Raw genomic sequence first — 27,902 nt, forward strand, 5'->3', positions numbered from 1 at the left:
AATTAGTAAAGGTGTAAATCTGAGGATATGGTATTCAATACAAGAGAGACATAATCCGTGTGTTTGCTTGTTTGTTTTTATACCAACAGAAGAGGTGTCCATTAGCATCTCTGTATCCAACTGTCAGATTCAGGAGAATGTGGTAAGCTTTCTCTTATATTTGAGACACATGTATTTCTCATATTCTTTCTGCATCATGCTTTGTTTTCATGTGTAAGAGCTCAATGTTCCTGTCGGCTTGCCTATACCTGCAACCTTGAGTTCCAGTGTGATATAAACACACAATGCCTCTATTGGAGATTATTTTGATCACCTGCTCGGCCATGGGGTTGCCATGGTTACTCGAGTCTTTCTGACACAGTCCTAGTGAGATGTGGAAATAGCTCTTAAGGCTACCGGTCTGAATTCAGCCATTGTTACATTACAAAATCAGAAAAGACTAGATCAGAAGAAATCTGATGTATCAAGCAATGCTTCAGTGATTTGGGAACAGCCCATTTTGGCACATACACTTATATTTTGTTTCTGTTTTTCTTACAGGATATTAGCACAGTGTATCAGATTTTTCCTGATGAAGTACTTGGCTCTGGGCAATTTGGCATTGTCTATGGAGGTAATGTACCAGTCTATTAAGGTGGAGTTTTCTGACATGAGCACCTGGGGCGGAAATGTTTTGGAATCTTATAGGACAATACTTAATGCATATTTTACTGTATTTAAATTTTTAAATATAGCACAGAGCTTTTTTATGTGGTAAAATGAATGCATAATAGGGGTAAACATTGTAATATTTACAGTAAATAGACATTTACATATAACCATACTTCACATCCAATAAATGGATTAAAAAGATACAAACACCACAATATAGATCATCCTTTCTGATATAACACAGGAAAACACAGGAAAACAGGCAGAGATGTTGCCATCAAGATCATAGATAAACTGCGATTTCCCACCAAACAGGAAAGTCAACTGCGTAATGAAGTTGCCATTCTCCAGGTAAATACACAAATAACACACACACACAATAGAAAAACTGCTAAATGTAACGGACAACTATAGATGTAATACACACACACACACACACACACACACACACACATATATATATATATATAAGAGTATGGATTAATGAATTCTTACATACATACATATTAAATCCATGTTTGTCCATAAAAATTATTTAAATTAAACATCAATAGTACAATATTGACAATTTAGAAATTCTAATAATAAATATAAATGTTCTATCTGTCTTATGTAGAACCTCCACCATCCCGGCATTGTCAACCTTGAGTGCATGTTTGAGACACCAGAGCGTGTCTTTGTTGTCATGGAAAAGCTCCATGGCGACATGTTGGAGATGATACTGTCAAGTGAGAAGGGGAGGCTGCCAGAACGCATCACCAAGTTTCTCGTTACGCAGGTTCGTCTCACAAGCACCGTGTTTCGCACACTCTTGACTCTAGTGCAGAATCAGTACACACAATCCCATATAAATATTTAAAGCAAACATAAATGGTAAAGCTGGACCTTTGCTTTTGCATTTTTATTTACAATGTTTTATACCGCATTATAATAATAACGCTGTTCCACTCCTTTTCTAGATTCTCGTCGCTCTCCGCCACCTTCACTTCAAAAACATTGTTCACTGTGACCTCAAACCCGAGAATGTTTTGTTAGCCTCCGCTGACTCTTTTCCACAAGTGAGTAAGATCCGAACAGAACGAGAAGCGACAACAAAAGAAAGGAAATATCTGAATGAAGCGAGGCCACACCGAAATTAACATAAATGGATCTGTTTTTGTAAATTGGCAAGAATAAAAGATGGTAATTATAGCGTTCTCATGGTGTGTTCGAGGCACAGGGTTGTGTGTGTCTCTACATTCTAATGAAAGATTTCTAAATTATCCTCCCATTGTTTCTTCTGTCTACTGCACGAGATTGTCTCTGGAGGCTCTCAAGCTGAAAGATGACTCACTGTTTGAGCGCAGGCAAACATTTTGGAAGAATACTAAACAAATCACTGTGTGTCATTTACAAATATTTTGCAAAAGTGGAAGCAGAACTAAAGCTGTCAACATCTGAGCTTGGTTCTCGTGTCCTCAGGTGCTTGTTGCTGTGCACAAATGTTTTAAAGGTGGAAAGTGTAGATCAGCAGGAGATACATTGTAACCACATCCAACTGGGTGATAATTTCACTTGACTTTCGTTCAGACTGTGACAACTGATCATTACGGCGTCTGTGGTGTTAAAAGCTAGCGCGAGAACAAAAGGATGTTTTTTTTTTTGGTCTTTTGTGCATCTCAGTCCTAGTCGAGTAAAATAGCCAATTCCTTCCAGTGTCTGCTTATTGTAAAGCTCATTATTCTTTGGTTTGTCTTGTAGGTGAAGCTGTGTGATTTCGGTTTTGCACGTATTATTGGTGAGAAGTCTTTTAGGCGTTCAGTGGTAGGCACCCCGGCATACCTCGCCCCGGAAGTGCTTCGGAGCAAGGGCTACAACCGCTCGCTAGACATGTGGTCAGTGGGTGTCATCGTCTATGTCAGTCTCAGTGGAACCTTCCCGTTTAATGAAGATGAAGACATTCACGACCAAATCCAGAACGCTTCTTTCATGTACCCACCAAACCCCTGGAAAACAGTGACCCCAGAGGGTAAGTTCTGGGTAGGACGGATAGTATATGTGGAATGAAGAAGGTTGTATTAAGTTGTATTTAAAGGGACTGTCATCATTTAATAACACCCTCATGCCATTCCAAACCTGTGTAAGTTTCTGTTTTTCAGTGGAAAACATTTATTCTGAAAAGCATCTCGTGTTTTCTGTCCAAACAATGAAAGTCATTAGTGTCCAATGTTGTTCTGGACCCCCGTGACTTTAATTATATACTGTAGACAAAAACAGTTAAACATTTTAAAAAATACTGTCTCTTGTGTTCCACAGAAGAAAGAATGTTTTGCTGAGGTGAATGAATTTTTTTTTTTTTTAGGCGAACTGTCCCTTTAAGAACAAAACATTGTCTCCAAATCAGATTTAGTAGTAAATAGATTGAAAAGGTTTTAGAAATACTGAGATAACTATTTAAACCAAGTCAGAAGCTAGCTGTATTAAGCTCTCTAAGCTGGAAACAATTTTAGAGTCCAATACGTGTGTTAATCCTCAAAATGTAAGCAGAGCTTTTTTGCCAGCTGTATGCAAATAATCTTATTAGATTAGTTTTTATGAATTCACTTCCATTAGCACATATATGAATATGATCTCATTGCACAAGAAATTTCTAGCCAGCCTGCTACTGATATCCAACCTAGTTATGTGACTAGTTAAACTCTATTTTGAAGTTTTACTTCAGCTTGATGTTTCTACTAAAGCTTCAGTTGTACTAATTATCGCTGCCCTGTGACTGTACACACAGATGATCTCAACTCACCAACTCATTTCTGTTTGGCTCATGGTTCATGATCTAGGAAGATATGATCAGTATTAATGTAAAGTAAAGGGTTAGGTCTAGGATAGGTATTATTTGCATTTAAGTCATATCCAATCTGCATGAATAGAATTGACCTTCATCTCATTAACTTAACTAGATTTTTGATGCCCTCACCTTTGACCGTGTTTATTCACTAATGCCCTCCTTCTTCCTCATTAAAATAGCAAGAGAAACAAAGACCACACTTTACTTACTTAAGAATACAGGCAATTGGAACAAATTATTCACATGGATTTTTATTTATTTATTTATATGGTTTGGTCGGTATCAAGTATGGCTATATTAACAATTACTTTATTTTTAAAACTGTTTTAATTGAATTTGTTCCTTTTCACTGTGAAGTGAAAATATTTCAGAGCCATAAGAAAGAGTGTCTGCTTCATAAAACAAATTGCAAAACATATGGAGAAATTTCAGAACAAATTAGGTTAGATGACTTTTTTATGCAATGCATTTAAATGCATGTGTAATGGTAAATACACAGAATTTCTATTTTTGGGATTTTCTCTGTAAAAATATTTTTAATTATAATATAATAATAAATACTTAAAATAATTGTAACAAAATATAACATAATATTAAATGTATCATTTTTTTCAAAATATAAAATGTATTATTTTTTCTAAATTAATTAAATTATTATTATTATTATTTTTCTTTTTAAAAATGTTTAGTAACATTAAATGACTACCCGTCTACTAAACTGATTGTAAACTGTTGGGGAGAGAGAGACGTGAAAGAGGATGAAAGGGAAAAGAAAGAGATTGGTGAGAGCGTGCTCAATTTTTGTTCCGACCCATTCATGTGAATAATGCCAAACGATCCCTTAAATTAAAGCGCGGAGGCCTCAAGGTTAAGAAACTTTGGAGTGTCTCTGAAATTTGTGACCCTTGAAATAATGTTAACATGATGTTGGTTTTGCTCATTATTCCTCTGGACACAAACTCCTTCAGGTTTTCCACCACAGCCTGGCCACTGACAACCTGTTTTGTTGTTACAGCAATTGACCTCATTAATAACCTGCTGCAAGTCAAAATGAGGAAGCGCTACAGCGTGGACAAGTCTCTCAGCCATCCCTGGTTACAGGTTAGAAGATAATGACTTTCATACGCCCTGTGTAAAAAAAAAAAAAAAAAAAAAGCTATGATATGCACACAAAAAACTTTGTTTCCCCCCACAGTCACATTAGGCAACTGAAATATGGGCGTAGTTACCCCCCATGTTTGTGTTAGAGAATATTAACATCTTAACAGGGCAAGAATAATGTTCAATGTCAGTCACAGGTCATCTTAAACTATCATTTCTACCATGCATAGATGAGCATGTGATAGATATTTACACATAGTAGGAAACTTGCAAAAGAAGTTTAAAGATTTATATGCCATTTATTTATAATTAGAAAAATATTTTATTGTTTATGTTCTGTAATTTTTTTTCATAATGTCACATCATTGCTTCCGCCCATCTAACTTGTCACATTAATTTCTGCCATTTCTACTCTGCTTTTACATTTTTAAACAAACCTTTGAAAGTAAATTAAACAAGTAAATAAATATAAATACAACAGGGAACTGAATGTAATGTTTTCAGACACTTAATTGCATGTTAATATAGTTCAAAATGATATTAAATGCAATTTGGCTAAACGTTAGAGTGATTTTTTGACTCACTTTAGTAGGACTTAAGTACATCTTGATATGCAATTTCAGTCTATCATCGTGTACTGTGTACCGTCAAATGTACTGACAAGCATTCATGGTAAAATAAAATATACTAATAATGTCATTTCTATTGAAACTTGCATGTCAGGTATTTAAATACATTTGTAACCGCACAATTGAAGTTGCTGTTTAAAATATATTAAATAAGACATGTAATATTAAATAACACACTACAGTTAAAATGATAATCAAGTACTTTACATTTGCTTTAGTATGTTAGTCAACACATAAAACAAATTCACTTCTTCAAAGCACGAAACAGATTATTAAAACAATGATTTTAAAATGTAATTCAAGTAAAACTTTTAAAAACTTTTTGTAATTCAAGTAAAACAACAAAGTGCACTTTTTAAAAATGTACTCTGTGTGTTAAAAACAGTGATGAAAGTGAACAATTTATCTGCAAGTACAGTTGTTGTTTTTCAACTATTGTGGATCCCTAAAGATATATCTTTATGACAGGACTACCAGATGTGGCTGGACCTACGGACTCTGGAGTGCAAAATGCAGGAGCGATATATCACCCACGAAAGCGATGATATGCGCTGGGAGCATTTTGCAGAACAAAATGGCCTTCAGTACCCAGCCCACTTAATCAACCCTCATGCCGATGTCCGTGAAGAGGCGGAGTCTGACGAGCTTGTGATGGGCATGCTCAGCGACAGAGTCAGTGTTCTGTAAATTGCTGCCTGCCCCTTTAAGGGCACAACAACGGAACTCAAGCCAACTGTATACTGCAAAATCACCACTTTAGCCAACTGTAAATGCCTTGACAATTCCTAACAAAGTACTGCACAATTCCATTTAACAGCACACTACAGAACAAGCACAAATTTCACTATACACACAGTGCCTAAGCCACAAAAGCCAGTTTAGCCGTACATACAAAAACAATCCTATATAACAACATATAAAATAAAATAAAAAATAAAAACTTAAGGACTTTGGAGCTTAACCTGAGAATAAAATTATGTATCAGTATTATTTTTGCAATTAACTGGCATGACACAGTCGAAAACACTGTATCAACAGTATTTGGTCGTATAACTCACAAAAGAAGTCATAATATATGAGAAACATGTTATAAATGAACTTAAAAAGCCTTTTATTAACAAAATTATTCTGCTAAGAAATGCCACCACAAAGATTTTGTGGTAACTTGTTGCATCAACGATAACTTGACAGATGTATAGCGGAGAGCATTTATAGCTTTTGTGGTTTTGTATTTATGTGCTTATGAATGTGTGTGTGTGTGTGTGTGTGTGTGTGTGTGTGGTTCTTTGGGGGTTGGTTATTTTAGTGTTCTGTGCAAGTGCAAGACAACAAAGCAACACTGCCTGTGAACTGGAGACATTTTTTTTTTTCTTTGCTTTCTTCAGAGATGTTGGAATAATAAAGTGCAGCTGGTTGTGTACGCATAAAGTATTATGTGCTCATGACAGATTTTCAGTGTGTTTCTTTCAGTGTTCCCTTTAAGTGAAGATAAGAAGTGTAACACTGATATCTGCAATTCTGCCCAAATGGCTGATTAAATGTTAACTAAATATTTCTTTAGATATATAATTATGGGCTGGAATGAGTGCAAGTCACAGAATGACAGCTTCGAAGATAAGATCACAAAAGTGAGTGATAAAGCCATAGTGCTTGAAAAAAGATCATATACTGTGGGCTAGTGTTTTTGGCACGCTGCTGCTTCGTCGCCAAATCAAGAAGGTGTTATCTGCTGTCTGCCCTCAGCAGGAGTGGTTCCTGATCGACAGATGGCGCTGTATGCCTATGCAGCATTAAACCCTGAAAGGTTCGGCGGGACACTACACACAGACGGCTTAAGAAATAGATGGGCAGACAGTCGAAAACAATATTCATACAAACAAGATCAAGTAATGTAATGCATTTGACCAATTTACAAATGTTTGTATTAGTATGGGAAGTTAGTTATAATTAACAGCCTAAGCAGCCTTTCAAGAAATTAAAAAAAGAGTTTAGTCGTGTTAGACGCCATATTTAATTTTTCGTGATTGATAACGAGGCCGTGGGGGAAACATACACTGTGTGTTCGGTAAGCTATGCATTTTAATGCCATGATTTCCCACAAAACGTTACAGAGTTTTTTTTGACAACAAGATTATGGTTGTATTATTGCTTCATTCAATAATTGACAGCAAAGCTTAAAAATATTAGCTATAACCTTTTGAACAAACTGTCTGGTTTTCAATCGCGAAAAATTAAATATGGCGCCAAAACGTCCGCGTATCAACAATCTCTTAGTAATTCTTCACAGAAACTGTATTGCTTATTTATTCATTCATTCACTCTGATTTTTTTTTTTTAATACTGTCTGTTCTAAAGATGTTTTACTTATTACGTATGGGCCATTTTCTTATTTTGCTGGACATATGTTTTATCGTAACCTAGGCTAATGTCACTAACGTTAGACATTTTTCTAATTTCTATTTTTTACACATCTATATAGCCTGGGTTATAGGCTACACATAGGCTATCCAGCTCATTTCTAAACGTATTTTGTCAAGAAAACGCAAAATGCGCATTTCTTCCATTCGTCTAACTTTTGCCTGTTTAATTAGAAAATGACCCATTCTAAAACAGCAGTGGGTCTTTATGAATCATTTAAACAACGCCCTCAGCCTATTCCTGGACAAGAGAAGACGAGCTCAGACTGAAAGAAAGGGAAGAATCTTACAGATGGACTGTCTATCGAGTTACGCATGATTCGAGTCAGTTTTTTTCTCTCTCTCTCATCCAAACTCCTCCCCACAATAGATGGAGAATAGAGCCAATAGTGCAGGTGTTACACGACCAAAAGGAATATGAACTGTAGGCCTATATGACTCACATCTATTTTAAACAAATAAAAACAAGAAATTCGATTACAAACGTTAAATAAAATGTTGTGAGAAAAAAAAAATAATCTATATTGAGAAAAATCTAGGCTACTAAAAATTATATCAACAACATTAAAAATAAAACCCTACAGTGTAAAATAAAATAGGTTAGGGAATGATATGGGTGAGATTCCTCACAGAATTAGTATTTTAATAATTTTATAAATTATTCTGATCAAACAGTTCAGTTTACGCCTGTCATGATGATGGAGAAATAATTTTTCATAATAGCCTAATCAAAATAAATGTAGGCTATCTGTATTAATTTCAAATAAAACTCTATTAAACGAACATTTTTATTAAGTCTTCAAATGTTTCAGGAAAAGTATGTCCACAATCGGAAGAGATTTAATTACTGTCTTTTAAAATAAACTAGTCAAAACTTTTATCCACGTGCTATTAATTAGGCTTACTTGAATTTCTCAAGAGAAAAAAAAAACAATTAAGAAAAATACATTAACAGCGTTAAAATATTTAATATCTCTGCGTTTCCTACAAGAAGGAGCAATAATCAAGTAATATAAAAGTAATAGGCCTACATGTATTAAATTATGCCTTAGTAGATTTCTTATTAACACATTTGTCTTTTTCTCCCCCCATGTAGTCTATCTGCTGGAGTTGCACATGTTTTCTAGGTAATGTGTACTCGGAAAATAGTATGCAAATGAAGAATCGCAGCTTTGGCAGTGTAAGTAACCATATGTTCTGCAATTGCATATTTAAAAAGAAAAAAAAGAGAGAGTCAGAGATATATCCTGAAAGGATTGTTGCCGTAGTAACTCCGTTTTTCTTCATCCTGGCTGCGTTGGCACAGACAATTTCACCAAAAGCAAAACAAATATAATAGTTTCGCACATCTGAATTATTTGGTTCTGTCAGCAAAAATATTTACCCCGATTCTGTGTTGAGCAGCAAACATGAAACCCAGACGGTGCCAAAAAAACAAAAAAAAAATAAAAATAGTAAAAAATAATATTAATTAAAAAAAAAAAAGCCGAATAAATTACTTTTCAGTTCACGGGTCAGTTATGTTGCTTCCTCCCTTTGTAAAGCATAGTTTTTGAAGTCAAAACATAAAAAGCCGCCATTCTGTTATTATTTATTGGTGAAACTATTTAATAGACTTATACGTCTTTTTTGTTTGAAATCGACTTAGGCTATTTAACTAGCAATGTTTTAGTTATCTATGATTGTTTTATGCATGATATCTTGTACCTTGAATCAGACATGTCTCGTTACTGGACTGACTTAAACGATCCTTCAGGTTAAATGTTGATATTGTGAAAACAGGTCAGTGTTGCGCGTGACAGGTAGCTGTCTGCAAAACGTGCACGTGCAGTTGTGAGCTATACGCGCGCGACAGCTCCATCAATCAACCCCCAGTTATCATCAACTCATGAAACTAAAAAAAAGATTAAAACATGTTGGAAAAATATGTAAAAATATTATTATCTTTTTATATTCAAGTTGATATCAAATTCTGCCAGCTTGAAAAAAATCATGCTTACTACCGGCCTGATAATATAAACAAAAGACTATGTTGAATGGATCGAAGAACAGCTTTAAACTCAATCAAAACGTTGCTAACTTAAATACTAAAATACAATTTACATAATCAAACATAAGAATAAAATATCCATGATATGAATAATAAAAGGTTATGACCATACTTAATACAATAGGCTATGTAACTAATATAATGCTTAGTTTTATCCTCATTTAAATAAAATATATGTTTCTTATAATGTACAGATATTTAAAAAACAAAAAAAAACATGACCAGTTAAATGGGTTCAAGACATTTTAAATGCAGTTTTTGTCTCATTATAACAATTATTAAAGTGTTTCGGTAGAACGCTAGGGGACGCCAAAACAAATTGATAGAGATCAGATATTGACAAATGATAAATATTTAGAACAGGAAATATTAATCTGTAAATGTGTAAACAAATATTTAAAAAAAAGAAAGAGAATAACAAAAGGCTTCAATAAAATAATAATAATTAACAACATTAATAATTATACCTGTAATCAATCATTCATTAATTTTTGCATAATGCAAAATGGTATAATTTTTTCTAACATTTTTGTGTGTATGTGTGTCTATATAATTTTTTCTAACATTTTTGTGTGTATGTGTGTCTCACTCATTTCAGGTTTCATTTTATGTGTCATGTTTTCACTCATTTCAGGTTTCATTTTATGTGTCATGTTTTCAGTTTCAACTTGATTTTCTTCATTAGAAATTAAATTCAAAGTGGTTAAAAAAATACACTACAGGTTGTCACTTTGACACCGCTTTAATTTTACTTCAAATGTAAGGTAGCAATTAATCTTACGTTTTTAAAAAACTATTAAGTGGGTTGATTTTTTTTTATAGTATATGGCCATGTTGCATAAACTGTTCTGTGCCTAATTATCAAACTTAGCAATATGTGAACTGATGTGATATGAATCCTGAGAAGCAAGTGAAGACTAAACCCTACTCTGTTTCACAAAACTTGCAGAGAACTAGCTCTCATGGCTTGTTTGTTGAAACCACATTACTTAACAGTGTACACCCAAAAACTTTCATTTTCACTTAAAATATATCCTCCTGTTCTGAATTTCTCCATTGGGAAGTTGTTCAGCTGACAAATTAGACTAGCTAAATATTATGATAACCTTTTCCATCCTAATTTGTAGTGCAGCCTGCACACATGCTAGGATCAACATCAATTACAGTGCAACATTTCAAGTGCATGGTTCAGAGAAATGTCAGGGAGTCACTGAAGGGGAACGTGGGGTTTTCAGGGTGGGAGTCAAGGGGCAGATATTCATCACCCTTTACTATTTACAGTGCCTAAAATACTGAACGATCAGTGTCTGGATCACCAGTGTCTCAAAAATCTTGAACATCGCAAGGATTTAATTTAAACCCTGCTTATGCTTTTATGTTTATTTTTATCAGTTCAGGGTTGTTTGGGCAACAGTGTGGATAAGAGGCTCATGCAAATTTTTGCACAGATCGGTCATCCGGCTGTGTAAACTGTTTTCTCAAGCGAAGCAAGGAAACAAAAATAGCCCTGTAATTCCATCACACCCAACGTGTTGCTAAATGAGGTTATTCTGGGTTGACAGAGCCCACTGCCTGGACCACTGAGAAGTCCCTCTGTGGTGGGAATTCAATAGTTGGCACTGGCGCACATACCCTTTGCACGCAATGGGCTCAAAGTGGAGCGATGGTCGGTTCCACTTCCGCCCACTGAAACCCATCACCCAAACACATGACCACCTCTTTGTACTAACAGAGGTGAAAGCTGTCGGATAGGGCACGCTCTGCTGGGATTGGGCAGAATGGATGCACAGGGATTCTCTGAGTGTTATGTGGTGGAGATTAGTGGGATTACAGGTTTGGCAGAGGGTGGTGGTGGGAGATTAAAGGCCTTCCTCTGCACAGCAGGGCAATTTTATAGTGTGGCTTCAACAGGCGAGGCTGGACAGTCTTAACAGCAACATTAAATATCTGTGGTGTCCAGATGATTGCTCATCTCCTGTAGAATTAACTGTACAGAAACCTCGAGCAAGGCTTACATTTGCCATTAAACAACAAACAGATTAGAAGTTATATCACAGTGTGTAAACCTATGTGTCAATGTAGGTCATCCACTGATGATTACAACATAATTTCAATGTGTTCTTTTTCTTACGTGTAGCCATAAGTTCATTGACTCTAAACCGACCCTAACAATGCAATCCTGCAGCTGAGCACTTTTAAAGAGAACTTTAAATGCATTCCTTTACTTAAACATTTGCACCTGACCCCTTTCCTTATTACAAGCTTATTAGACTAGCTGAAAGCAAGTTATTATGCAATGTTGTCAGGTCTTAACGTTAGGCAGAAGTACGGCACCAGCAGTCAGATGCACATGACTTTAAAATATAACCAATCATATGTAACACGTATTTGCAATTTTATCTGCATTTACATTTTTTTTTGCAAATTCTGAACAATTAACTAGAAAACCTAACATAGTTTTAACTAGTTTTTGATTCTTAATAAATGAAGAGTAAATGCTAATTTAAAAACTTAAAACTTTAAATAGTCTGTGCTACTTAATATGCTCAGTTTTTAAGATAATTACATTTAATGTCACAGTGAAGGTAGGTTTTATAAAATAATAATACAATTTTAATAAAGCCATCAGATGCACAACTTAAAAATATAATTGATCTTGTTACATGTCTTTGAGTATTTTACCTGCAAAATTCTTAACAATAAACTAGATAATTGTTTTAAAAATGCAAAGGACTACAATTCTAAAGAAAAATGTACAATATAAAAGGATTATGATGCTTTATGATAGAGCTGACTGTCAAGAAATGTAAGACTGATATGATACAGTTTATTATCACCAACTATTTAAAGATAAAATTATTCGTATTAAAGGTACAGTGAAATAAATCTGATTTATAAACTGTTAAATAGCCTAAGCCACTAAATATGCTCAGTTTGTAAGCTATTTACATTTAATGTAGGTTGCAGTGAAGCTAGGCTTTATACAATAATAATGAAAAAATAAATTGAATTGCTAAAACTTGTATTTTGACACTTATTATTATACTTCATAACATCAGCAGTTGGGTAATTTTCATTTTAAACATTGTAAACTAAATTTGCAAATAAAACAAGAGGCATAAGCTCTAAGAAAACAGGAAATCATTAATAATAATAAAAAAGACTTTTGGGAGAACTAAAGCATCTCCAGCAAAGCCGGCAACTATGCTAGTCTCTATTGATGTAATTGTGCCGGTAGCATACACCAAATTTGTTCTCATTTTGCACACACTGACAAAAAAACAAAAAGGCACAATGATTAAATATGGGGTGTATTAAGCAAACTAACCAAGGAAACTTTTCATCTTTTTATGCATCTGAAATAAAAGCAGACAGGTTACGATCAGTGAACAATTTTCAGAACGTGATGTGACAGATGCTCCTCTTTTGAAAGAATTAATGTATTATTTTTGCAAGTATCATGTGACAGTGTGCCATTTGGCATTTCACATGTTGCTAGCATATGTGCAGGAGTTTTTCACTTTCCTTTTTTTTTTTGGAAATGACTGACAGCTCGTCTTTTTTTCTCTTTGTTCTGTCAGTTTTGTCAACGGTCTTAAAGTTCTAAAATCTCTATTTGATAATTCAGCACATAAAGGAGTTGGTTTTTGGAGGCACTATTTCGTATCCTTTCTACACTCTGTACAATTTTCTCTTAGTGCCCTATTGTTTTGTCATTCACTGTCCACAGTTAAAATAACGCACCTGACAAGCAATCCAACCACTCAGACCAAATTAGACATAATTTTCTTTCTAGGCTTGAAATGTCCTCTTCATTTTAAGTTTCCGGTGATTTGGTCAGTGTGTTTTTAATCCTAATGACCCATGACTAAAGTGTTTCCACATCTTAAAAGCACAAAAGTCTTTGCTTGACGATTGCTCTCATATAGAAACAGTCTGACAAAGGAAAACACTATAGATATAAAACCGCTTTCTGTATAAAAGGCTTTCTGCATTAACCTCCTGTCATTGTAAACAAACAAAGTTCTTTTATTTATTACTTTCACAACAATCTGAATGTTGTGGCAGCATCTTAACAGTAAACAGCTATCAAATACTTTAAGTAGAAATATATACAACACAAGACTTGTTTAATTTTTGCGTCAAACAACATGACTGTACTCAGTTTCATGTAGCATATCTTCTCAAAAGGACAAAGAACTTGGAGGTCATAATGAAGGGTATGTGCAGTGGTTGATTTGAAAAATTAGTGATTGTGCAAGCATCTCTCCAGCCACTGGCTGTTTTAATGAGTAAATATTAACAGTAATGGCATGCAATTTCCCGTGGTGGTGCTCACCTTGCTCTTGGTTATTCACTCTAGTGACACTGGCTTTGTTTAGCTGAGGCTGTGCCTTACATCACCTTGGTAACCATAATCATAAAAGCCCCCCTAAGTGTGAAGGAGAAAATTAGAGTCTAAGCTTTAATAAGGGGTCTTACGATAAACCAATGTTCTAAGGGATAAAATGAGAGGACATTTTTTCCTCTCTTTCTCTGCAGATATGAACATCATTTCAATGGTAGTGCGAGAAATTCAATAACTGTCCATTAGTGAGATCTAAGGATAGCTCAAATTTGATAGGAAAAGAAAGGAATGAAGTCTGTTGATTGTTTTCTCTCCCTCACGCTCCCTCTCTCTGGCTTTAGCTTTTGCAATATGCAATATGCTGTGTTCTTCTTGTAAACAGTTTTATGCTGAATTTTAATCGAAAAGAAGATGATTTCCTTTATCAATACACCTGCCGAGAAGAAGAGAGTAATTTGGCCGGACCGGGGGGGAAATGCAGGGGTGGGAGATATCATTGTTCACCGTCATATTTGATAAGGTGAGGAAATTAGAGATTTTTATTTATTTTTTTATTTTTTTTGCATTGCTCCTCTTAGTATGCTAACGTTTTCTGGTGGAGATCTATACGCCAACGCACCACCAATTTCAGTGGAAAATGGCATTGTCTATTATGTATTTAAAAGTGTTTTAAGGATTTTCCCCCCCCCAAAAGCCACCCCTGTAATGCTGAATGAGTGTCTTGTTTTGATATTTTCCAAAGGTCAGCATCATACAGATACAGAGCCGTGCAACAACAGCAAAGGTTAATTGAAATGAAGAAATTATTTTTGGTTATAAAATACCATTGCTGTCAGCGCCTATACATTCTTACTTTAATTGTCTTTCCAACTAGTCTCCAGCTGATGAGACAATCATTTGGTTGTGCAGGTGTTTCTCCATGTGTGCAGAGCGCCTCTAAAAACCATCACTGTCATCCATGTGATCCATTCACTAACTTTATCCTCTCTGTGGCTTTAAGGACAAGCCACACAGTGTGAGGCCAAGTGCTCGCCAAGAAAGGAGAGAGAGGAGAGAAAGGAGGGAGAGCAAAGTTTACCTTCCACTTCAGTAGCTCTGTAAAGGGCTGAAGATGAAAGGTGCTATTTGGTTAGTGGGACAAACTGAACTCTGATTCTACAATGAATAGAGCACTTCATGGCCCAGCATACAGCTCTACACATGTTTAAATGGGACAACTGCATTTTTCCTGTCACATTAAATGTACAGGTATTGGATACAACTGATATAGAATAAATAGATTTAACTATAAATCATGTAATGTAAAGTTTAAATAATGGTAAGCCTAGGAATTCTGATCTGTCTATCTATAAGCAGGCAGAGATGTGTTAAATGTAGCGACTGTACAAAATTAACTCAATTTTGATGTTTTTTAATGCTTACCAGGAACAAACTTCTTTAACCAGCGTGCAGCAGGGTAGTGTCACCAAACAGTAAAGAGCTTTTTTTTTAAAGGAGTAGTTCATCCCAAAAATAAACATTTGCTGAAAATGATTCACCCTTAGCCCATCTAAAATGTAGATGAGTTAGTTTATTCATCGGAACAGATTTGAAATTTGAAATTTACCATTACCATTGCAAGTCCTCTATCCATAATATTGTTTTCTCCAGTGAAAAAGTCATGCTGTCTAAATCTGGAGAGAAATATTCACAGATCAAGCGCAGTTCACAAGCGAAAACAGTCCAAAATAGTTCTAAACAAATATGTCATTGGATTTTGATATGAGAGGACAACAAAGGATGGACGTTTTCACTGAAGGAATTGATTATGGTCTCGTATTTTGGTCAAAAGTGATGGCTTAAAGTTAAAATAACTTAATGATTTATTTGTTTCTCATAAACATGCAGCATTTTACTTCACAAGATGTGAATTGATGGGCCGAGGTTGTGTGGACTACCTCTGGATTATTGTGGGGTTTTTATCAGTTGTTTGGACTCTGAAGGCAGCCGTTCACTGCAGAGGATACATTGTTGAGAAAGTGATGCTAAATTTCTTCAAATCGGTTCAGATGCAATACTCAAACTCATCTACATCTTGGATGGCTTTGAGTGAACTATTCCTTTAATGTCCAAGCTAAAGTAATGATCAAACCCGCTCACCTAAATGGGTTTCTATGTTTTTGGTTCATTTTGACAGTTCAGTGAACATTTATCACTGTACTATGTACTATGTTTCTGACTTGGCTATGTAAAGAATGTTTTTCTTTTTTGCTGTATTTAGTGTAAATATATCTATTTAGTGTAGCATCTATCTAAGTATAGAGAGTTTTGCTTTCTGTTTACATTTAAAAATAAAATAAAAATAAATTCACCATACGTCACAAACACTTTGCTTTCCTGACATCAGTCTTAACATAAAGACTCTAATTAGAAAGTCACATGAAGTGAGCCACTGTGTTTCCAGCTTTAAGCACTATCACATGGCTCAAAAATAGCTGCTGTTTGCTCAGAGTGACTGGGGGGATTTTACCTGTACTTCAGCATATCAAACACCTTTTCAAACTGCTGCTTTGACAAGTTCCTTGCTGTCGCCCTGGCTGAAGTGACTGTGGCAGTAGCTGCGTATGTAAATAGGATTCTTTAGTTAGTAAATACTTGTCTCACTGCCATGGAGACATGAATGACTGCTAAGAATATGTACATGACTTTGAACACACACTTAACTGTAGACATGCTGACGTATGCTACAAGTATCTCTATATGTCCCTTACCTGGCAGTTGTAACACCCTTAAACCTGATGAAAATCCTACATGTTTCTATAATATCTGCTCAAACAACATGTGACATGTCAGTTTACTACACTGAACATACACCTTACAAAAAAGTAACACACCAGAGATCCAACAGTATTAACCTCTGCTAAAGGAATCTGAACAGACAGCTTGCATGGAAGAAAGTATAAACAAACCTACAGTGGCCTTGTGCTTTTACAAAAAGTCCCAAGGACAAGAGCTGTCAGACACTATCTGCTGACCCAGTCCTCATCTTAGAAATGTCCTCACATTCTTTGAGACCTCTATGCTAAAATCACTAGGTATTTGTAAGTTTTATTGCAGAAAACTGTTAGGTTTACATATACAGTACACACTACTGTTCAAGACTAATTACACCAGTCTTCAGTGTCACATGATCCTTCAGAAATCATTATAATATGCTATTTTTTGGTGCTTAAGAAACATTTCTTATTATAATCCACATTGAAGCTGTGCTGCTTAATATTTTGTGTAAACTTTCAGTAGTCTTTGATGAATAGAAAGTAAAAAAACAGTATTTATTTGAAACTAAAATCTTTTGTAACATTATGAATGTGTTTGCTGTCACTTTTATCAACACAAAGTATCAATTTCTTTAAAAAAATCAAGTTTAATTCAAAATCATTCACTAAAATAGAATTTAAATATTTTTTAAAAAATCTGTGACAATTTCTACTTTGTGAACTCTGTTAGAACTTTAGTTGCTTTTCTTCAATTTTAACAGCACAAAAGGAACAAACAGCATGAAATTTCAGGACTTTAATAAACTATGTAGACATTTGAAATGATTGTGACTGGTTAACTCCCATTTTCAATATTTCAATGTCTCTTTGTCTTTGGGGTTTTAGCCAATCAGGAACAATCATAGCTCATCAATGAAGTGCTTCAGAGAGAGTGACCAGTGATTACACTCTTACAAGACAAGTGTGTGTGTCTCTGAGGGGTTGGGGCCTGCAAGGCGGCTCAACTAACTTTTTTAAAATCTTGTGTCAACCACTTTTTTTTTTCTTAATTCGAACATGTCTGTAGCGTTTCATATAAACATGTCCAGAATATAAATAAGACTAAATGGGAGGATGAAATATTTTATGCTATTTTAATATTTTTTTTTTTTTTACTTATCTCTGAATTGATATTTTGACCATGATACACATTTGGTTAATTCATGATTAAATTTTTTGTGTGTTACCTTTTTTTTTTTCAGTTCTTCTGCATGTCTACTTAACCATTAACAATAAATGTTAGCCATCTAACAAGCAAAAAAACTACTGTAGCTAGCTAGTTTGCTTTAAGGTTAGGATTACAAACAAGTTAAAAATACAAGTTTATAGTGGATTTTGTTTGCACATCTCACTCCACAAGCTAACAATTCACTTCAATTTGAGATTGAAAGAGAAAATGGAAACATCTTTAATGGATGCTTATAATCTACAACATTAATACCATGATAATACACACAGGTGTGCCCAACCCTGCTCCTGGCGATCGACTGTCCTGCATTGTTTAGCTTCATCCCTAATCAAACACACCTGCCTTTAAATTTAAGTGAGCCTGAAGACCTTGATTAGTTGCTTTAAGGTGGTTTGATTTCATGCTAAACAATGCAGGAAGTCGATCGCAGGAGCAGGGTTGGGCACCCCTGATCTACAACTTGATCCGCTCCTCTCACTATTCAAAAAACCCAACAATCATATCCTGAACACACCCTCTCACCACACTACACACTCACCCCTTTCCCAGAAAACAGCACAATGTATTTCTTTTCAAAAAATCCAATGCTTATATCCTGTTCAGACATTAACAACCCTACCCCTTTTGCAGAAAACAGCACAGTTTTTCTTTTCAAAAAATCTAAATGCTTATATCTGTTCAGACAACCTATATTTTTTATATATATATATTCCTATTTTATATATATATATATATATATATAATAACTGAATTATGAGCTGTAGTCATGAAACTCCTTTTGTGAATGGTTGGGATTTTTATGCAAACACTAAATGAGCTGTAGTCATGAAACTCCTTTTGTGAATGGTTGGGATTTTTATGCAAACATAATCCAAACATAAAATAAGAATAAAATCGGCCCTCCCCTCTTAGTGCCTTAGCTAAAATAACCAGTCCTGGGGGGAATAGCTAAAATAAATCTGCAGTCACTGAAGCACAGCATTAGTTGTGCCATCTTATTCCTTCTCAGCTCCATTATCACATATGAATATTGTCCCTACAGTTCTCAGTTCAGTGAAAAACATAACTGAGCCCAAAAAGCCTCCACCTAACATATATGTGTCATTTTAGTCTTATATTAGTAATTTAAACCATTCCTGTTCACACCAGTGTTGTGTGCCATTTTCAATTAAAATTTCAATGTAATTCCTGAATTTAAATAGACATAACAGACAGGATGCAAAATTGCAATTCAAATTTAAATGTAAGGAAGGATTAAGACTTAAAATGAACTATAATTTAAATAAATTAATATAACTGTAATTTTAACAAGAAAACCAAAGATAAATTTTAAATGTTGGTTTGACACATCCAGAAAAACGTTTTAAAAGCCTTGAAGTTTAAAGGTTTATAAGCCTTACAGACAGACAGAATGAAAGACAGAATTGTAGATAGAACAGCAGAACAATAGATGGAACGATATATTAGATAGATCATCCATATGGATGCATGTGAATTGAATGGTAGGTTGAATTTTGCACATGCCTGGCTCAGACACCCTAAGTGGTTATCAATATATTAGTATTTATTAGTAAATATAATCAGCACTGAGGAGTCAAAGTGGCACTCATCGTTTCTCTTTTAACTGTTCAACAGACAGTAATGTGGCCTTTTGCAGTTATTTGTGTTTGTGTTCCACACCTTTCTGCAACTGCATTTTGGAACAAACAGGTATTTATGGTTCATATTAACCCAATGTGCACCACAGTGTTTGTACCCTGGGAAAGGCCCATCTCCCCAAGGGCTTGCTGGGCCAATCTGGTGGTGTTGTTCCTAACCCTGGGAATCCTTGTCCACATTGTGCACACAGGGAGAAAGGTAATCCGGACGGATGGTCTCCATGAATCACCGCCACATTAAGAGTTTCAGCCCTCTCATTATCCTGCACCACATTCCCCCCAGGGGGCCGGTACTGTGCCTGAGCCTCACCACATACAGCCGCTCATTACCAATCTGCCAACCGAGGCCTGGCTTGGCCAGAGTTCCTTGCCTTGCACAGGTAAGGGGCCTGGTTCCTTTCTCCACCTCCATACAACATCCACAGACTCAAGGGTGAACAGAAACAGCATGCCTTTCAAAGAGGCGCTGCAGGTGTCACCATCCCAGAATCCACCAGCAGAACCCCTCCCCTCATATTTCCTGTCAAGAAACACAGAGGCTGATGGGAGAGCATGGAATAATGGTGCGGTAAGTGTTTGCCTCGCTTGCACATATTCCCTCGTGAGAATTTATATTCCCACAATTTCGAGATACTGATATTGGTGGGAGAGTTTGGGTTAAACGGCACTCTACCAATTAGTTTTTTTTTCCCCCTAGGATTTTTCCCAAAGCAAGGATGTCTGTCTGTCTGTGATGTCTTTTATAAAAGCCTCTTCCTGCAAAAAAGGAAACATATTTGCTTTTAATTTGGGCCTAATGCTCCAAAGAGTTTGTGGTTACAAAGTTTGAAACTAGGCTCAACTGTAATTTAGGAGCAGAAACGAAACATTTTTTGTTTAAGAATTAGGAAATGGTTCACTAGGTAATTTTGCTGAAATCAGTGGCAGATGGCAGAAGGGCTGCAGGACCTGATTGCTTTTACTTTTTAGCGTTATTTGGAACATACACATCTTATTATTACTGGCTAAAGGCAAAAATACAGATGTGCCTTATCACACAATACTGAGATTCACATAAACAGAAGATATGTACAATATGTACAAACAAATTTGAAGAGTTGACATTAATTCAACCTTTGTAAAAGCAGTACTTGTGGGCTCTATATTCTGTGTTCTCCACAGATTCAGCAGAGATGCATTTGAGATACTTGAGAGTCATGTTTGTTTCCAAACACACGGTATTGTTCGGGTGAAACTCGATACCAGCTGAGTAAATGCATGGGTTTTGCAGCTACCACTAATCCAATGTCTTCTGTTTCAAAGCCGAGTTTACCTGCATGGTCACCACTCATTGTCTTCAGCAGCCTCTACCCATACTTTGTCACTTCACCAGACACGAAGAACGCTTGCTTTTCCCAGGCCCTCACTGATCCAATCCAGCACTCCCTTGAATGCAGTTTATAAATTTAATTTAATCTTCCTCACTTACATGTATGTCTGAAAAGACAACATTTAAAACTAAAGCTACATGATTAGGCTTAAAAAGGAACAAAAAAAAACTTTGAACGGTAGTGTATCACAGTTTACACACAAAAATATGAAGCATCATTTCTTTTTACATTGACAGTAAAAAAAAATATTTAATGAGCACCAATTCAGCATTATAGCATAATTTCTGGAGGATCGTGTGACACTGAAGACTGGAGTAATGGCTTCTGAATATTCCTCTGATGACAAAGCTGAATTGAGCACATTTTTAAAAATACAGTAAAACAGACATTTTAAATGTGATTAATATTTGACAATAGTCCTCGTCCTACTACATTTTTGATCAAATAAATGCAGCCTCGGTGAGCATATTTTTAAACATAAAATCATAATTTTTCCAAACTTTCATACTGTTGTGTGTGCATATATATATTTTCGGTAACATTTTCTATATGAAGCCCGTATTTATAATACATCATAAGGGTATTCTTAAGACATTATAATGAATGCATAATGCATTATAAAAAACCTTATAATATGTTATATCAACTCATGGATAATCATAACAACAATTATAATACATCATAATCCTTAGCTACCTATTTGTGGTTATAAGTTTAAGAGTATGATTATTTATAACACACAATGAACAACACATTAAATCTACTTCATTTACAGTATAATGGACTGTATCATATCTTGACATTGTTTATTTAAGATCTGCACAATATCTTACAGCTTGTGAGTGTTATTTGAGTGTTTCCTGTGAAGCTAATGTTAATGAATGATATGATGTGAGCTTAGTACTCCAACTGAAAAAAAAAAATGCAATGTTTTATATGGTTACATTTTATTTTGATGGTCCCCTTAATCAATTGACTATAAGCAACTTTGAAACTACATGCCAACTAACTCTCATTAGAGTATTATTATGCTCAAGAACGGTAGAATCTATTATGGTAGAATAAGTTGACGTACTTGCAAAGACACTTCTAGTCAGTTTATCTGTTGGTTGACCATCAAAATAAAGTGTTAGCATATATTTACAGTAGCAGACATACTAATACTCTAATGACTGCTAGTTGATATGTAGTTGCAGAGTTACTTATTAACAGCTGTCTAAAGGATACCATCAAAATAATCAAACTGATATTACAATAAAACTTGTTCTAAGCAAGTGGGTCATATTACACATTAATTTGATCTGATATCTGATCTTTTGAGAGAATTTTTTATAAAAAAATATATATATATTATTATTACTACTACTAATAAGTGGTCTTTGACCGCTTTAAGTAAAGTAGCATAAGAAAAATTGCAAGATATGAGACTTACAATACATTATAACTATGAGAAATATAATCCATTGTAAAAGTGGATGCAATGTGTTCATTGTGTTATAAATCATCATACTCTTAAAAGCTATAACCACATACAGGTAAATATTATAATATATTAAAAGTGTTCTTATGAGTATTCATGAGATGATACAACATATTATAAGGTTTTTTATAATGCATTATGCATTCATTATAATGCCTTAAGAATACCCTTATAATGTATTATAAATACAGGCGTCATAGAAAGTGTTACCATATATCCTTCTATATTGTGGCGAGGATATTGTTCACATTAGCCAAACCTCAAACCTAGCTAATGACAATCTCTCATCAGGTTGTTATCCCATTAATTTCCATGAATAAGCCATATGATGAAGAAGTCATGCTACTGTTAAACACTCACTTCTCAGGGTCTAGTGGTCTCAGGGGATCTGACCTCCACAGAGTGGACTGTTGATGTGTTTGAGCCAGCTGCTTACATCTTACATGAATTTCACGCTTCTTAAGCTTTTTTGATGTTGAGTTAATGAGCAGCTATAAAACCTTGATTTTTTTTCATAGAGAAAGTTAAACTACATTCTTAAATATTTACCTTTATTGTGTTTAATTAAGCAGGATATATTAAAGCCTAATATAAAATTCTTTCTACATTGTTATCTTCCATGCTACAAATCTCATTTGAAATCTGTTAAATATGCTAATATTAATATAATAATATTAATATGCTAATAAGTTTCAGCATACTGTTGAAGGCACACTTTTTTCCATCCATTTACTATGAGAGCAATGTACAGACTGACAAGAGTTACTGCTGTCAAATAGCATCACTTTAGCAGCGATAAACATGGATTGGGGCAAAACAAGTATCTTAATGCCATGACTGACAGATGGCTGTCAAATCAGAGGAGAGTGATAAGTGCCTTGCCGTTTTGAAAAAAAACAACTTCCTCTTCATGACCCTCTGACCTCTAACCTGACTCTTGTTCTGTTTTCTTAGCTCACAGAGGGGATTCTCCACAGGTGCAGGACCACGAGGTCACAGAATGTGTAGCAAGTGACCACCAATTGATGCCCCTCCCAAACAAGCAGAGAGCAACAGGGATCTGACCCATGGGCTTTGTCCCTGCTCCATGTCATTGTGGGAAAGAAAGATGATGATATTGAATGACTACAAGGAGGAAACCACATATTTGCAGCCCAAGCAAACAAGCATCACACTAAAGCAAAAGGTGAAAGCGTAAGAACCTATTTAAAGAAATAAACAAACACTGTTCTACTGCGATTCAGTGTCAGAGATATTTACTCCCACAAATGTGAAGAATGATTTAATTTCAAATGTTAGCTTTTCAGTTAATGTGCTTTAATTTTACTGCACTGGTTTCTCTCTTCCATTTTCTGTACAGTCTATATATTAATTCATAAATCCTCTTAATCTCACTCACTCATTTGCACATTCGCTCAGGCATGCGTTCACACAGTCAAGTTGAGGCACTTAGACACGTTGTGTTCAGATTCCTCGTGTCAAAACTGCCAACGCTCAGCTGATTTGTGTCTTCTGAATTATTTCTATATTAAATGGGTCTATTTTATTTTTACTACAACACATATCTAAAGAGACAAAACATAAGCGTTTCCTACTGCATTTCAAGCAAAAATAGTCCCTCCCTGTGGCTCGACAGGTACTATGTTGTTGCACATGTTCATTTGGACACAACTAAAACAGGTAGCTTGGCAACTTGGAGGCTATTTCTTCACAAATTTGGATCTGTAACACATGTAAAATGCCAAATTGGACGATTGGATTTATTTAAAGTGATTGTTGGTCGAGTTTGCCCAGATCAGTAGGTAGGTTTTGGCAAAACTTGGTTTTGTACATTATTTGTCAGTGCTCAATCAAGGTGTTGCTTAGCTGCTCGAGTGGTGATTTCAAAGGCTCCGTCCCCCTTTGGTGAGACAAATGAACGAGCACATGTTAAAACAGGCATGTTCGGGCCATTTAAGATGTGTGAGCCACACTTCAGTCATATCAAAGCAAATAACAACAATTATTTCTCTCTTTCAAACTGCGGCGATTATTTGTACTTATAGAGGTGTAATGAATAATAGCAGTTTACTAGAGGAGGGGAGGGCTCTTTCTCCCACTGGAGAGAGGAAGAATGAATTAATAGGCATCACACCACTCAGCACAGTGCGTGGTAGAGGAACAGCATGATTACAGTATGCTATCAAGAAAATTAGTTGTTTCATTTGAGTATATCCCCAGCATGCCGAAGCAACATAACAACTTGCTTTTGTTTACAGAATGCTTCATTATGTAAAGACAAGCTCAAGATTCCAAACACCTGCTACCACCAAATCACATATTCAATTATTGTGCTTCCTTAAGATCATCCAAATATTTTGTCCACTTACCAAGAGCAAAAACAGTACTAAAGTGATTATGGCTGTGGAGTCAAATTTCTGCTCTGAAGCAGCAGGGCTAGGGAGTAGCGTGGCAGCAAACCTTTGTGAAACTGACTCGCGTGTATCTCTAGAGGTCATCTAGCGGGGTCAGAGGTCGCAACCTGTAGTCATTATTCACCCATAAAGTACTTTGATGAGTAATGCGACACTTTGTCGACAAGGTTTTCAGATAATTGTCCCAACAAAATACAGTGATTGAGTTACTCCCAGAAGGCACAACATTTTGATAGAGACATGTTTTTATGATCTGGATTTTGATTTTGTTTGTGTCCATTTCACTGCAGTGCAGCAATGCACTTGTGAACAACTGAAGGAGTTCACATTCACAAATAGTCATCAAGAGTTAAAAAAAAAAAAAAGAAAAAAAAAAAAGAAACAGATTTGACTTTGAGAATGTGCTGGCCACAAACTCTACCCTTAAGAATAATTATAAAAATAAATGTGGAGCGTCAACAAGATTTTTTAGATAATTGTCCCAACTAAATATTGTGATTGAGTTAGGCTAATCATAGATCGCTTGACATTTTGATAGAGGCATGCTTTTTATACAATCTAGATTTTAATTGCTTAATTTCATTTGTGTATCGATTTGACAGCATCATGCAATGTATTTATGGGCTACTGAGGAGTTCATATGCATGAATAGTCATCAAGAGTGATAAAAAGAAACAGATTTGACTTGTTTGTTTAGAAGGACTTTGAGGATGCACTGGCGACAAGTTAATTATTAAGAAAAGTCTATTATCAAGACTAATTATAAAAGAATGTTGACATGGTTTTCAGATATTTGTCCCAATGAACTACAGTGGTTATTCTTGGACAACATGACATTTCTTGATAGTGACAATTAGTTTTATTAACAATCTGGATTTTAATTGCTTAAATGTTGATTTGACAGCAGTAATGTATTTATGACCACATGCACAAATAATCATAAAATGTGATACAAAAACCTTTGATTTGTCTTGTTATTCCTATAGAGTGACTTTCAGAATTCTTTGGTGATCTTTTCTAGCTACAACACCAATTATTACAAAAACAAATAAATAAAATAAGGTCTAGACATGCCAGCAGAAATGTCCATGTGAATGGCTGAGATAAGCAACCTTTATCTTTCAGAACACACTTCCTCTCAAACTCACTTTTGGAGCTCCATTTAGCGTAGCGTATTGCGTTATAGCATGGCATTAATTTTGCTGACTACATATAGACTCTGTACTTGGGGGTCTCGCAGAGGCCAGGTCTTTCACTGCGCTATTGTGTGAAGATTGAGGGCACCATCGAGAGATCTGCCAAGGTTGCCTTGTGTGCTTTTTGACTGGCAGGAGGCCTGCGGAAACGGGGTGAGATTGGGGGAAAGGCATTGCAATGGGAACTACACTCAAGATTTGAATTGCCTTCTCCACTCCAATCAGCCTGGTGCAAGTTAAATGAAGTGCCTTTGCCGCTCCCCCTTCCATCCCTCTCACTCCCCATCTGCAGAAAGAGCCCATGCAGGAGGCTGACAGCGCTACAATCAGTTTGCCATTCACCGCTGCCCCTATTTTAACTTGTATGTGTGGCAATGGCATTGATTGTTAACTCTGACCTAAGCAATTAGAGCCAGGAAAAATATTTGAAGAGTTTCGAACGGAGCGTGTGGTTTAAAGACTGATCAGTTAAGTGTTAAGGGAAGGGAAACACCGTGTTTGTTTTCGCCCATATACCATCATTGTTTCCATTGAGTTTGGTGGCGAAAAATAAGCGACGCGAATGGGGGCGTCTCCGAGGCGGCGAAACGTGCGTCTTGCTCGCGTCAACGGGGGGATCACGCAGGAGCCCGAGCAACTGAGTCTGCTATTAAAAGATGTACAAGGAAAATGTACTATTTAAACAAATACTTCCCCTCGATTGCACACACAAACACATGCAAATGCATTGACGCTCACAATGGATAACTCTGGCTCAGTGTAGGAAGGAGGTGACTGAAGTATTTGTTTAAAAATGAATCGGCGCTATGAAAAAACAGATGCAGCAATTAGGAGCCCCATTGCTGCACACCGGAGACATGACAAGAGTGCATGACAGTGGCTTTCACCCTCACTCCCTCTTGTCTTCAACATGAATCCTCTAACAATCCCTGTCAGGAACACTCTTTGAGAAGTGCTTGCACCAGACAATGGCTCTTCACCCTTATTTTGTGCTCCAAGTAGTGCTGCAGAATGCTGGAAGGAGCTGAAAACAGGCAGTAATGTGAGAAAGACGGGCAGCCATTGTGGGAAGTGTGAAAACCAGAAGGACCCTTTTCAGAGGCTCGCCTGAAAGTGCTATGAAGACCTTTAGTCCTTTGCTCTCCCTGAATCCCCAATTAGACAAACATTAACATCAATTAAGCCTTTATAAGACACAGGTTCCATATAATTACCTTAATGGGTTGACGCTTTCTTTAGCAGCAATTTCTTAAACAAACTTGAGCCTTTGTGTGACAGGCTAAGAAAATTTTCAGCAGGGAGTATTTGCTTTTGTCAGGCTTTCTAAAGAGACAGACGAATTGTTCTATTTAACAACAAACACCTTCAGAGAGGAGCCTCAAGCAGGCCCAGTTCCCACCACATCTGACTCGACCGTTCCAAGCTGATTATCCAGCAGAGACAAAAAAATCTGACCAGCCAGGAGAGCGAGGACACATGCAGTGAGGGGCAGCACACAAAAGGGCACAGTGAGCCCAACCAAGCTATGTGAGCAGAGCACCAGAGAAAGAGCCCCTCCACTTGAATTAGCTCTCTATTTAATGTCCCAAAGAGCCAGATCCGTTCCCTGTCTGAGAAACAAAGGGGGACGAATTAGAAAAACAGGATCTCTCTTCATAAAACAAGGCAAATTCGCACTGGCAAATCGCAAAGGAGTCGCAGTTAATTAAACGCAGACCCCGTTTTGTTCTTCCCCTTCCTGTCCTGCTGCCCATTATCTTCTGTAATCTGTAACGAGGCA

At 35.9% G+C, this 27,902-nt stretch overlaps 1 long non-coding RNA gene and 1 pseudogene across 1 annotated transcript; both read left to right on the forward strand.

Annotated features, from left to right (window-relative positions):
• The window catches only part of LOC109058360, a 33,592-nt pseudogene extending 26,945 nt beyond the window's left edge, over window positions 1-6,647 (forward strand).
• A 28-nt stretch (window positions 6,648-6,675) lies between these two features.
• LOC109058361 lies at window positions 6,676-24,180 on the forward strand. Its single transcript, XR_006162155.1, has 4 exons — window positions 6,676-7,270; window positions 8,719-8,802; window positions 19,854-20,230; window positions 23,467-24,180. It is a non-coding gene; the product is annotated as an uncharacterized LOC109058361 (long non-coding RNA).
• The last annotated feature ends 3,722 nt before the right edge of the window (window positions 24,181-27,902 follow it).

This window comes from Cyprinus carpio, chromosome A17 (genome assembly GCF_018340385.1).
Source record: "Cyprinus carpio isolate SPL01 chromosome A17, ASM1834038v1, whole genome shotgun sequence".
Classification (NCBI taxonomy): Eukaryota; Metazoa; Chordata; class Actinopteri; order Cypriniformes; family Cyprinidae; genus Cyprinus; species Cyprinus carpio.